This window comes from Dermacentor albipictus, chromosome 2 (genome assembly GCF_038994185.2).
Source record: "Dermacentor albipictus isolate Rhodes 1998 colony chromosome 2, USDA_Dalb.pri_finalv2, whole genome shotgun sequence".
In the NCBI taxonomy this organism is placed as follows: Eukaryota; Metazoa; Arthropoda; class Arachnida; order Ixodida; family Ixodidae; genus Dermacentor; species Dermacentor albipictus.
In genome coordinates, this window is record NC_091822.1 from 5825464 (window position 1) to 5839717 (window position 14254).

Sequence of the window (14254 nt, forward strand, 5' to 3'; positions counted from 1 at the left end):
TTCAGACGAGTTAAAGATGGAGGTTTGGGAATGATGCACCTCTTTATACGACAGGTCATAAACCGGTTTTTATTTTTCCGCGACTTAAGCGGTCCTTTCTTGCGCACGGTGTGCCAAGTGAGGTTAAGAAGCGCGTTACCTGGCTATGTAGTCTGTACAGAGAATATGAGCAGTACTGTTTGTGGATCTCTCAAAGAAGTTATTTTAGGTGTACGGTTCCAGTCCATAAGATTTTCAAATGAGTACCTTTTTTCAGTGCAACGTAAGACTCTGTACAAAGATGTATGCGTTGTAGGTCTCCCTGTGCCAATGTACAGGGCCATATACAGTGGAGGCCAAGGGCAAGACGTGCTTAAGCGGGTGAAAAGAATGCAAGTAACGCCAGGGATCAAGTTCTTTTTTGAGCTTCACATGGGTACGGTGACTGTCAAAACCTTTTTAGATCGTGGTTTTTTTCTTACCCTGGGGGGTCACATTGCTTGATCTTCAAGAAACCAGAAACTATAGATCATGTATTTCTAGATTGTTGGGTGGGTGTCTTCTTTTGGGATGTACTTAAGACGACTATCAAAAAAGACTTTCTTTTAGATCCACAGGGTATTAGTATTTATCTATAGAAAACAATGATGGACTACCATTTGACCTTATTATGCTAATTGGCCTTTACTGTCCATGGCGCGCCCATATGGCGGGGTATTACTGCAATCCGGAAGCTCGGCCTGCATGAATGCTTTCTCGAGAATGCATGTCGAGATTTGTAGAAATTCAGAAAGCACAAGATTGTGTACCTGCATGGCTGTCAAGGGTGGAACCCTTCACTGCACTCAAAGCATTCTAAGATAATCGGCACTGTAAGGCTGACACTTGGTGCTGAAAACTTACTAATTTATCTTGTTTCTCAAATGTCATTTGTTGTTTGATATAGTAGTACAAAATACGCAACAGAAAAAATAAAAAAAGCTTTGGTCTAGGGGTATGATTCTCCATGTTCCCATGGGTGGGCAGCGCCACCCGGACGAGAGGAAGTACGCAACACGTGCGCAGACTAACAACTGGTTTATTGTTTCAAGCAACGGACTATAATATGCACAAAATGTAAACACATGTAAAGTGATGTTTACAACGGTGTTAGCCTATCTTGCCATTCAAGAAATCAGTTTCTTTATTGTGCAGAGTGATAGAAGTCTGGCTGACGCATGCGCCTGAGTTCACATGCATGAAGTAGGCTTCTACAATCTCGCGGTTAATTTGATGCATATTTTTATACAATATTTCCGTTTGTTCAAACATGGGTTTCATGAGCAAACTGGTTTATTGATTGATTGACTGATTGATTGATTGACTGAGCAAATTATTCTCGCATTGCGGGCGAGTGATCCCGAGTTCAAATCCCTGACGATCCCATGTGTGTTATCTTCTTTTTTATATCACAAACCTTGATGCCTGTAATGAACAGCGTTCCGCGCTTAACTGAAACGCGAATGATCTTTTCATGCGTTAAAAAAAAAGCAGAATTATAGCTTTCGTCTGCCTAACTTGCACAGTCGTAATCAAAAGTTGGGGAACCAAAGATTTTTTTCTTTTTTTTTTTGCAGCCTGGGCATTCCAACTGAAATCAATAGCTAGAGCGCGCGTATGCGTGCATGTTTGAACAATACAATGTAACAAACCAATTCCAGGCCGCGGAGATGTGCTTGAATATATTTTAATTTTTTGCTGGTGTCGTGGTCCCCAAATTTTTCATCACGACTGTACATAATAACACGTGCTCACAGAAACCTTCTGCAACTAAATAGACAACAAGAACACCAACACAGTTACACATGATTTTTCACACATAATATGCGTACATATGCATTGAATGCATACAAGCATCTGAGGTTTAGTACAAATTATTCGCCAGAGGCAGTTTACACAGTAGTGGTATTTCAAGTCCATATATTGAAATTAAACTGTCCGCTAAATCCGGCTAGTTACAAGGCAGTTTGCCATACGTGGTCCACTTGCGAAAGGCGCTCCACCTGTTCGGAGAGCACAGCTAAACAGCGATATCCCCGAGGCCGCCAGTTCGATAGAGGCGAAAACGCGCCCTTGCATTTAGGTTTAAGTGCACGCGATGGTCACAACTAACTGGAGTCCCGCTACTACGGCGTGCCTTATCATGGTGGCGGTGCTCGTGGTGAAATCGTGGTGCTCGCACCTTAATCCCAGAAATCTTTATTTTTTGCACGAGGAGTGCTAGGTAAAAGTTATGCATAAGACAAGCTTTTTCGATTTAACGCACGAAAATTCCGTACGTGATTGAGCACATCAGAAAACATGTAGGTCTGCGTTGTACTAGTTTTTTTTTCTTTATTGCCTGTTTGCAGCACAAACCAAGAACACATTCAAATGCTAAAACATGCCAACCACACTTTGGCTAACATTATATATTAAAATCGCTTCAGCTTGATCAGTTCATCAAGAATAGCCACCCACTCGGGAGGCTCACTCTGGGCACGATATATTTCCCGAATATACGCGACACTTTCGATGAAGTGTATTCTCGCCGGACGGGTATCGACATCCGAGTGTCTCACTGCCATTCTCGTTTTCCACAGACTGTCGTACGGAACTCCTCCTTCGTTATCGGTTGGCAAATATCGAATACCAAGAGGTGTAATCGGTAGTTCTTTTTTAAGTGCACGTTGTAAGACATCCCAATGAAATATTGGATCCCAGCAATCGATGAAAACGTGTTCAATGGTCTCTGGCTTTTTACAAAGTAAGCAGGTTACTGTCCATGGCACATATATTCCTTTTTCGTCTAACCATGTGTTTACGGGTAGCGTGTTTGTGTGCAGCTTAAAGACAAACGTTTTTTCAAATCGCCGCAGTAGCACTATTCGCGTTGAAAACGTAGAAAAAAATAAAAGGGCCCGTCCGGGATTTGAACCCGGGACCTCTCGCACCCAAAGCGAGAATCATACCCCTAGACCAACGGGCCGCCACGGCAGGGCAGCTTTAATAACTGCATTTAAAACATAAAAAGTTTTCAACATAAGTTCGCTTTATAGCATCGTTTTTTATTCATTTTGACTTTGTATTGCATCTTTTGTTTTATTTTTTACAACTGTTATTATATATCTAAAACACCACGACATATTATGCTTTACACACGACATTTGCGAGAGTAAGACATGGTAAGACTACGCTCTGCAGTGGAAACCGACATGATCAAGTAGCGTACGCATTCTGTCAAAATCGTGCAATGTGAGAATCCCGCAACAGAAGAAATAGATCATATCCTTGAGTTTCTTCAATCGGTGGAACAGTCGTGACCTGGCCCATACGTAGTGCGAGGTATGTGCCACGATAGCTTCCTGAGAAATTCCCTTGTCCAGAGCGGACTGCTTTCGCACTACGTGTAGGATCGAGAACGCGGTTCATCGTGGTGTGTTTGCGTTTCTTTGGCATCTTGTTTTCATATAGCTATAAATCTCGCGCAACTGAGTCGTTGTGTTTGCTTGTCGTGCAATTTCTGCAACTAAAGCTGTGCTCATGTTTCTCTAAACCGCTATGAATTATGTGCACTAGTGCGGATTGTAGCGCGCTATCCAATTAGTTGCGTGCACAATTTCCCGCTGTGCGTGTCATTTTCTTGTCACACGATCTCATCACAATATTATGTGAGCATCGGTCGTTGTAGCTGACTCTTGACACCAGCAGAGGAACTGCGCGGGCGGATCGATCGTGACGGCAGCGTGACCGGTCTGTAACATGCACGCAACTATATAGATGTCTTCAGCGCTTCCGGTTGTTTTTACCACGGTTTTTACGATGCATTGTCGTGATTAATGTTGCCATTGTTGCCATCGTACGCAAGCAGAAGACACCGTACCGTGCCTTGTGGGCATACGTGCATTTATATATCCGTGGACTCGGTTTGTCAACCTGAACGACAAAAACGTGAAGAGCCAAGTAAAATAGAAATAAAAAGGGGGGGGAGGGAGGGGAGAGACGAAGAGCACTGTGGTTGAAGGAGGTAATTAAGTCCCCGTTAGTTTTCGCTTCTTTAGTGTGGGTACCCACATGGTGGGTGTAGATTATAACCAATTACTAATTCTGTCATGTCATCCTGTTTCAACCACAAGCTTATTTTTATGTTCTAGTTTAATTTGCTCTGTGCACATTTGACTTTTTCATTGTAGTACGTACAGAGTGCACCATAAATATTGTTGCACGGTTTATGCCTAATGTTTTAGTTGAGAATAAAAGTATGTCAGGAAATATATTGTAGGACGTTTTACCCGATATATGAATGCAACACGAAATCTTTTTTTGAATGTCTACACTCTTGGCCTTGTGACCTTTACACATTCTGGGTATGCTTCAGTCGTGGCCCCCTAAAGTATCCTCAGGAGAACTTTTCTCCATGCTCACTCCAGCTATGCTTCCAGGCCCACCATGCTGGTGTGCTGAAAGGTGCGGGCCTCCATTTAAAAAATAGCCTGCAGTCCATTGAGTTCATGATAGCTTGCCAGCCACTCTTCAGCTGGAATGAAGTAGGGTGAGAGAGCACACCACCACTGCTGTGGAGTTGACTGGCTCTTCGATTGTTGGATAGGGATGAGGGCAGCGAATGAGGCTCTGGAATATTGTTAAAGTATGTATGAGTGCTGATCTCTGTGCCTTTTGTCATAAAAACAAGATGAATGGGACCAGTGGTCATTACCCCAGCTTAAACAATTACAGACACCACATGGGAGTTCAGAAAAGCTGTCCAGCTGGCTGCATCAGCAAGCTCTGATGTTGGAACAAGCCTACGGGAGTTCCGAAGATTGTGACATGAAAATTTTCTAATCGGTGAAGACATTTGCCAAGCGTTGCCGATTCATGGCTTGTGCCAACAGCAGCCAGGATTTTTCCCATCTTCCCTTTCTCTGCACCTCCATCAGTTCGTGTCTTTGAAACTTGTCGTGGAACACTTTGAGGTCCCTTTGCGCCACTCTTCTCATTGTTGTGTCCAACACATACAGCTCCAAGGCCAGCCTTCTGATGGTTCTCCGTGGCTGGCATCCGATTCTCTTCCTTACAATATCTTTAAGGTGAGAAGTGACCACAGAGACAGGGCAGCTTATGCCCTTAACAGTGCCACGTTTGAAAGCCTATTGGACAATCTTGCCGTGAATTTTTTAGAACTTTGATGACCTCAGAAGTTGAGTGTCCGGCTTCACTCAATGATGCTGTTTGATGTGGTCCAGGGCATGCCATCTTCAGAAAAATTAAACAAACCAGTATTAAGCATGGTTGAAATTCTGCAGAAAGACTGAAACAATGTTTGACAAAATGATGTGGAGAAATGTTAAAAAGTCAGAGGGGCAATTATCTATCAAAGTATGTCACAGGTATTATGGTGCAACCTGTAAATGAGCAAAAAAGTAAAACTGAGCTGTGCAGCATGACTGCAGCTTTTCTTTTAAATGTGTTGCTGTACATTAAGCAGTGGGTAAAAGTAAATTTTCTGAATTATTCCTAGGACAGACCAGAACTACATACGCACAAACAATCACCATTGACGCTTAAGAAAATAAATGTGTAAAGGTTCCTTTGGCAAGGTATGCATGCGACATACATAATTGATTTGCTGGGTATTGTTTCTCTTGATTGTTGTCAAACACAAGAATTGCTGGTAAATGAAGAAATTGTCACCCACCCAAGCAGGCATGTACCCAGGATATTTTTTCGCGGGGGGCCCAACCAAAGGTAACTTCCTATGCAAATGAGGGGGTAGCTTTACGAGTACAAATGTGAATAATGCCCACCATTCGCCATAAAGACGCATAAATCCGCAAAATAGAATTGAAATAAGGTGTACCTCACAGGTACACCTGTGAGATATGCCACTTCTTTACTTGGCAAACAAGGTAGCATGTCAAATAGACTTGCGCATGGCAGAAGGGCAGGAAGAACCGCTGCCAAAAACAAGTAAACAAGCAAAAGTAAAAAATGAAAATTTCCAGTAGCGTTTCTTGAATTAGCCCCGGAAGAATTATAGAGAAATATATATGTTTGCGGAACAATCAGAGTTCTTTTGGATCCCTCGTTTACTGCTCTACCAATTTAAGTGCCAAAACCAACCCATGTTGCTATTTGGGAAGTTGCGTAACGATGCATGGTCACCAGTACCGTGCAACCGCGTCGTATGCAGGACGCTGCAGTTCTAGACGTGCTGTGCCCACCGCGGAAGGTTGGAAAAACACTCACACTAGCACAGCAGAGAAGTGGCTACGTCACTGATAACTGTAGAAGCGTGATTCAAGACGCACGGAATTAGTCTCCACTTCTGGCGGCCTTTTCTCTACTTCCTTTTTCAATAAGGAGATGTTGGTCCATAAATATTTTCACAAACAGTTAAATTTGTTAATTTTCAGTTTTCCTTCCTGTTTAGCTGTTGCCTTGGCTCTTAGTAGATCACTTAATTTCTCAACTCTTTGAGACACTTCTTTCCAGTTGCCAATTTTGCACGAAAGGTGCTGTACAATTAGGGAAAAGCCAGATGAGGTAACGGGTGACCATCATATTTATAGTTTTACCAGTTATTGCAGGGTCTGATGACGGACACAGTTTGGCATTATCTTATTTTACACATTATCTAACCCATATCGTGGGTATATACTTCCGAGGATCTGCCATCGCCGCGACGAAATAATGAAGCAAAAGAAAAAGTTTAACTCAACTGGCGTTTTCTCCAGCCGCAACTCGTTCCTCGAGCATACAGACCAGCTGACTACGAACCGAATCCCTTTCCTGGTCCCTGGATCAGTCTAAACAAAGAAGGTTGAATCAACAAAGCAACAGCGATGCGTTTGATCCTTGAATAGATGATGACAACTGAACTCATCTCGAGTTAATCGGGCGGGCACCGAAGCAATAAGAAAACTGGCCTTCAAGTCCCAGGCGATGCCGATAACTATCGCCATCCAAAAGGAGTGAAAAAATTGACAACCATACCACTCTGTGAAGATGGAATGGCAGTGAGAGCTGACGGCAGTCAAAGCTCTCAAATGAAAAGCAAAGGGAGCGCTAGATGCCTGCTTCACCTCCGCCGTGGGTGGGCCCGACGGTAGTGCAATGCCAGGGCCGCCCGCGGCGGAGGTGAAGCAGGCGTTGAGCGCTCAGCATGAGTGGGTCCATCCCGAAAATTTTGAAGGGTGCATTACAGGTTCCCGAGTCCACAGGGGTATTTGCCATTGATCTTGGACTCTTTTTGCACTATCACCAGGATTTGCCCACATCATGACTTTTTCTGTTGATGGATTACGAAAAAATTATGTAAGGTTAGCCATATACAGGTCTCGCTGTAAAAGACATCAAAATGTCGACTGCCGAATAGATTGATTTGTCAGTGCTTTAGAAATGTGTGTGAGAATTGGTAGTGTGGGCGGGGGGGGGGGGGCGTATGCTGCTTAATGTTGGCGGGGGGGGGGGGGGGGCCCTGGGTACGTGCCTGCACCCAAGTAGCACAAAGCTACACAGTTGAAGGAAAATTCTGACTAGGATGACAATTATTTCCTTTCATCAAAACTATGGCGGTGGGTATTTAAATGTCTGCCTAGTCATTGCCTCCTCTATTTTTTCAATGCCAGCGAGTGTGAGCCATTGGTGCGGTGCGCCTTAGTCAGTGAATTGCTGCGATATGGTGCTACCCAGACGGTGCACGACTGCTTGCGTCATGGGTGCTGCGTGCCACTGCCTTTGCTGTAGGGAAGCGGTAGACAGTAGTCCCTGCATCTGTCAGGTTATCACGTGTCTGTCAGTCGTCTTCCAACTTCCGTCATGAGGCGCCACCCAGGTGGTACTCTCCATGACCATAAAGCAGGTGCGAATGCTAGCTGACGGGGGAGAATAGGAAAGGTGATAGGAGAGGGTGGTGAACGGTTGGATAAGCCACACCTGGCTGGCATTGAAAAGAATATAGGAAGTGATGACCTAGTGGACGACTTCTTTTGAAGTGCTGACTGGCTGGACCAGCAAAAAGGACACCGGCACCTACAGTCAGTTTCTTTCTCGCTAGTTCAGCTCCACCCAATCAGCAATGGCCAAAATAGACAGTCCACTAGGTGGACACTTACAGAATAGCACTCCCCCACTGATTAGCCATATTCACTGTTGTGTATGTTTCGCAAGTGTCCGTTGTGGTTATAAAATGAAAAACATACAATATGTTGAGACCTGTTTTGGTGCATGTTGGTCTTCTTAGACTAACCCGTGGCTCTCGTAAACAAAATTGCACACTTGTTAAACTAACCGTGGCGTACCTTTGTCCTCAGCTTCAGAAACATCTTGCCACAATCAACCACAGCAGCCCATCTGAATATCGACAACTGGCCTTTCACCCACGCATTTTATTGAGCACCGTGCTCTGTGCACCTGGTGTGTCTCCGACAATGCATCCTTCTTTCCTCAGCCTTCCTACTCTTCAATGAGTTTTGGCGTGAATGCTCCCTCTACCTTGTCTTGTCACTTTTTTCTACCCATGGAAAATGGTATGAAAATGAAATCCCTTTCCGATACATTTTGTTATATGGTCTTGAGAAAGGCCAGGCTCTGGCCGAAACATTGACATAATGAACACTTGTTTTGAGTTTAGTGCCATTAGCATTCATAGGGTGCTTCACATATTTTCTGGTAGGTAACCACATTCCTTGCACGGCAACTTGGGTAACTCGATATGTGCAGCTCCTTTGATGGCAGTGTGGGTCACTTAATATGTGCCACCGGGTGTGGGCCACACTTCGATGAAGTGCGAGGGGGGAGCTTGGCTGCCTCCATGCCTCATACACGACAAACTGCGGCGGCGGCAATACGGTTTGTCGCCACATTGCTTCAATGCTAATCGCATTAACGTTGAAATCCATCATAAGATGGGTTCTACCGGTATTTATGTTGTTTTCCTTTTCATGTTATCATTCCCTTAAATACAGAGCTCAATTATTAGGATACACAACTGTGCAAGGTATTCCAGCTATTGGCTCTCGTACAGTGTATTTCCAACACAGTTTTCGCACATCACTACACATGAATTTTGTTGTGGGTGCATTTCTTTTCCTAATCCTTCACTCTTTCACCTGTTGTTATTGTTTCAGTGCCAGACAGAGAGAGCTGTGTGGGCTTAGTCATTTTGCAGGAACTATTAATTGTTTCACTTCCTGCAATGCTTGGTTTACTTTTTCACTGTTCTTGTGAGAGTTCAGATTGGTATTCTTGTTATTTGTGGTCAGCATTTTAGCACTGCAATCAGATTACGAGGTGGTTCCAAGGAAATGAACAAAATTAGTGCAACAAATGTGCTTGTTTCTTTTCAGAAACGCAAAGTAAGAACTCAAAACAATATCAATCACAATCTTTCAACGTAGCAGTAGAAATCAGACTACAGGCCTGAGAGAAGTGCACAGTTTTTCAACTGTGTATCGCACTTATATATTATCCATAGGAGTATGTAAATTAGGACTGGACATCATTATGAAAATTACCTGATTAGTCAGAACCTTTGCATTGACTAGTCAATTGATTAATCAGATTTACTTATGTAAAAAGTCATCATTGCAGGAAAGAAATAAGTAAACTATGCTACAAATCGACAGCAGTTACCTTTAACCTTCTGACTGCCACTTTCGAGATAGTTCAATCATCCGCCCTCACACAGCCCCTGTTACTCCCTAATATACTCGTTTTGTGTTTTCAGTGGAGCACCTCGTGCAAAAAAGATAACATTGCGTAGCTGTTGTGCCATCTATGGAGAGGTCATCTAAGAACACAAAAACTGTGCAAGTTAAATTACTGAATGCAGGTGGAACAAGTGCTGCAGTGCTCTGTCACTCGTGAAATTTCATGGAGCCATGACGAACTAGTGTGCTGCACTTTGACAGGTGAAGAGTAATGCTTGATGAATTGGGAATCCAAAGAAGCCAATGACAGAGGGCCAGTTGCCATGTAGCATGAAATGAAAGAAAAGAGAGAGAAAGAGACAAGAGAGAGAAAAAAATGCCCAGGGCCGAGTATTGATAGGGCAATCGTGACCATGACCAATGTGGCATGTCTGTCCGTCAGGACTATTACAGACAAAGGAATTAATGAACTGTTCACGAATAGGGAAATAAGAGAAAACCACAACAAAAAATATACCTAGCTTCTATGTAGCTTGAAAAACCTGGTAGGAACTGTGCAACAGTCGGAAAAATAACTTGGCAGTCAGAAGGATATGTGACATCAGCAACACTCTCAGTGAGTAGACATACTTTTTTTTTTACTTTATTACCCATAGCGCCTTAACAGGCATTACAGTGGGGGAGGGTATACACAAAAAAGATAAACTTATACATGCAGTGTCAGTCACACAGCTAATAAAAATAAACACTAATCACAATCAGTCACAAACTACACATGTCATTGGAACAAACTTAAACGCGGTTATGCTAACATAGAAAAGAAAACATCATTAGACATAACAGAGGCAATGTTTGACGGCAATTGGTTCCATTCGTGGATTGTCCTAGGAAAGAAAGAATCGAAATAAATCAGCCTTGCATGCGATTTCCTGCACCTTGAACATATGATCAGCTCTGTCTGAGACATAGTGACGTGCAAGCAAATATTTTGTATTTTCAATCCCGACACGACCATGGTAAACAGCATGAAACAATTTCAATCACAACTTACGTCTACAATTATCTAAATGCTTCCAATTCAGTGTTTCTTTTATACTTTCTGCCCCAATAGTCCTGCGGTAATTGCCTGACACAAACCGGGCAGCCAAATTTTTTCCAATTTACCATTGTCTCGCTTTGCTGGAGGGTCCCAGACTGTGCAGGCATGTTCAAGAAGTGGTCTATTGGTTTTGTGCAATAATTCTTTAGTAGGTATAGGGAAAGTTCTGGCATTCCGACGCAAAAAGCCCAACACGTTCCCAGCTTTGCCTGCAACGTAATCAACCTGTCTCTGCTTCCTTAGCGAAGATGTAAAATAAACACCTAGGTATTTGTTATCTGATACTTGTTTTAAAGGTATGCTGTTCAGATTATAACTGCTCATGTGTGGATACCTTTTTCAGGTAAATGTCATGTACACAGTTCTTTTTTCATTTCACTTCATATGCCACTTTACACACCACTTGTTGATTTTGTCTAGATCTTGTTGAACAGCCACATCATCAACGCATTTTACTCCCCTGTATATCACACAATCATTGGCGAATAAGCACATCTGAGGCTGGATACCATCAGTTATATCATTTATGCATAATAGAAATAACAGTGAACCCAATACAGATCCTTGAGGTACACTGGACGTGACACTTGCGATCGGGGATTGAGCCCCGTTGACAATGACAAACTGATTTTGTGATGCGAGATATGATCTTATCCAATAACCTGCGGATGTATATTATAAGCTCCAAGTTTTTCAATTAAGGAAGCATAAGGTACAGTGTCAAATGGCTTCTGGAAGTCCAAGAAAGAAGTCTACCGAGAGTCGATGATCGAGAGATTCTGCCATGTCGTGTGTAAATTCTGTTAATTGTGTAACACAGGAAAGGCCTTTCCGAAACCTTTGCTAGGCTGGATTAAACAGATAATGTTCATTAAATGCGCTACAGCTGTAGTATACAAAATATGCTCTAAAATCTTGCAAGAAACTCATGTCAAGGACACTGGCCGGTAATTCGCTACTTCACTGCGTGTGCCCGACTTATAGATCAGCACAACGCTCCCAACTTTCCACTCGTCCGGAAGACAGGACTGTTCTAGAGATTTGTCATACATTATCTTTAAATATGGCGAGACTGATATTGCACAGAGCTGGAGAAGTCTGTTTGGCAAGTCGTCAGGGCCACAGGCCTTTGACGCATTTAATTCCAGCAAGAACACCTTAATACATCATGCGGAAAAGTTAATGTTATCCATCTCGCCTATTTTGCTTCGAGGGTCCTGTGTCTTCCCATCAGTTCTGACCACTGGGGTGAAGACAGAGCAGAAGTATTTATTTATTTATTTATTTCTAATACTGTGAGCCCTGCCGGGCTGTTACAGGGTGGGAATACAGAGCACAAAGTTCACGCAAAGAACGCAGTCAAGTTTTCTTCAAAAGAGTCAGCCGTGCTATTGCTCGGAAACACACAAGAATTCAAGTTATTCCACTCAACAATTGTCTTGACAATGAAAGAGTGCTTAAAGACATCAACTCTTGGCACATAAGGCATTATAGTGTAATTGTGGTTAGTTTGTGGTGAAACTCTTCCAGGAGGCTTCAAATGCAAACTGGAATTCAGGTTCAGCTTATTGTGATAGAGTTGATATAAAAACTTAAGGCGCGCGATTTTCCTGTGCACAGCCAACGTAGTGAGACTAGCCCTGGCGAGCATGGAGGTTACCGAGTGCGTTTTGTCATAATCAGAAAAAATAAACCTAACCACCATTCATTGAATGTGCTCTAATTTATCTGTTATGTATTGTTGATGAGGGTCCCAAATTATATAAGCATACTCTAAATTTGGTCTAACAATGGTAGTGCATGCCTTAAGTTTAATATCTGGTGCAGCATCTCTCAGTTTACGCTGCAACAAACCAAGCTTGCGCTGGGCTGATCCACATATGCTTTCGACGTGTTCATTCCAGTTGAGGTTACTAGTGATTGTTATGCCAAGATATTTCAGCTTTGTGGAACACTTAATTACATTATTATTTACACCGTACAAAAACATCAATGGAGTTTTCTTATTCGTAACTGTCATGCAAACAGATTTATCAAAATTGATTTGCATATGCCATTTTTCACACCAGTTATAAATTCAACATAAAGCATCATTTAGCCGTTCTTGATCAGAAACACTCTTAATGCGGCAAAACAAGAGGCAGTCATCGGCAAACAACCGCACTTCAATCATAGAATGTACATCAGTTGCGATATCATTAATATACAGTAGGAACAAAATTGGACCCAAGACCGAGCCCTGTGGTACACCTGATGGTACAGGAAGGAAAGAGGAGCACTTGCCATCTATTTCAACAAACTGTTGTCTCTTGTGTAAGTAAGCCTGAATCCATTTAATAATTTTTGAATTTACATTATACCCGTAAAGCTTTTCAAGTAGCTTGCTATGGCTAACCCTATCGAATGCCCTTGATAAATCCAGAGCGATAACATCAACTTGTTTGCGACAATTAAGGGCTTCTGCAAAGCTGTGTATTGTTTCGGCCTTGGCAGTGTCGTCTTGTACCATGTTACCGCCAACGACCAACAATGGAACAGCTACCTTGTCCTTACCATTTCTTTTAACATGCTTCTAACATGCTTTGGGATTTCGTTTTAATCTTAAGTACATAAAGCCGGAATAACAATCCTTTGCATTATGAGTAGCAACTTTCACTTCACGTGTTATGTCCTGTAATTTTCTTCTATTCTCTTCTGTAGGTATTCTTGAAAATTGCCATAGCATCTCTGCCTTTTCTGTGTTAGTCTGTACAACAGTTTTGTAAACCAGGGTTTACCAAGCAAAGCAAGCTCAGGTAGCAGTTTAATATTCTCTTCCAGTCTCATCGTAGAACGCCCTAGCCTTAGCAAGACATTGGCCCTTTGTTCAACAATTATGCGCTGGCTGTAGAGACAATTTTTTTCTAGTCCAGCTCATATTGTAGCACGCAGAACTGGCTTTTGACCTAAGAAAATTATAAAAGCTGTCTTTGAAATTTCTAGTTCAGTCGGTCATTCCCTTTTTTGCCACTGAGCTAGCGAAGTGGGGACGTCGGTGCTGAAACTTGAGTGAGTTTGCTCACATCACATGAACCAATTATTTGAAGTACAAGAATTAAGCGTGATTAAAGCATTAATATATTAATCAGACAGTTACTTGACCAGTTGCCGCCTATCATGGTGTAAATCAGTGGGAAGAAGCATGGATCTGGTATTATGCATGCTTTTGTGACAAAGGACTCTTGCTGCTTGTTTTCTAGACTGTCAGGTCAAATCCCGATTCAGGCAAACTTATCGGGCAGACCAACTCGAGCCTTTGTACTTACTTTCTTCCCATTCAAGATTTGGGATCAGCCCATTTCGTCCTGACAGAAAAATCCCCACATGGAGAAGTTTGCAAGTGAAAATAAAGCAGTCACGAAGCCACAGGGACAAAAAAAAGCACAAAAAGATTGGAGCAAGACTTACAAATAATAGCTTCAGTTTTCCCAGCATACGTTGTTCTCTGCTGAGTTTCTTTTTCATT

General features: G+C 42.6%; 1 protein-coding gene and 1 non-coding gene across 5 annotated transcripts in view; one reads left to right on the forward strand and one right to left on the reverse strand.

Annotated features, from left to right (window-relative positions):
• Positions 1-2914: 2914 nt before the first annotated feature.
• TRNAP-UGG (transfer RNA proline (anticodon UGG)) lies at positions 2915-2986 on the reverse strand. The gene has a single exon. It is a non-coding gene; the product is annotated as a tRNA-Pro (tRNA).
• Positions 2987-3169: 183 nt separating this feature from the next.
• The window catches only part of Sbat (LSMD1 domain-containing protein Sbat), a 39323-nt gene continuing 28238 nt past the window's right edge, over positions 3170-14254 (forward strand). For 2 of the 4 annotated variants that reach the window (XM_070533432.1, XM_070533433.1), the window contains exons 1-2: positions 3170-3342; positions 5019-5087. The gene's annotated coding sequence lies outside the window, so the exon portion shown is untranslated. The remainder of the gene's footprint in view (positions 3343-5018; positions 5088-14254) is intronic. The other 2 variants (XM_070533431.1, XM_070533430.1) reach the window with 2 other exon arrangements.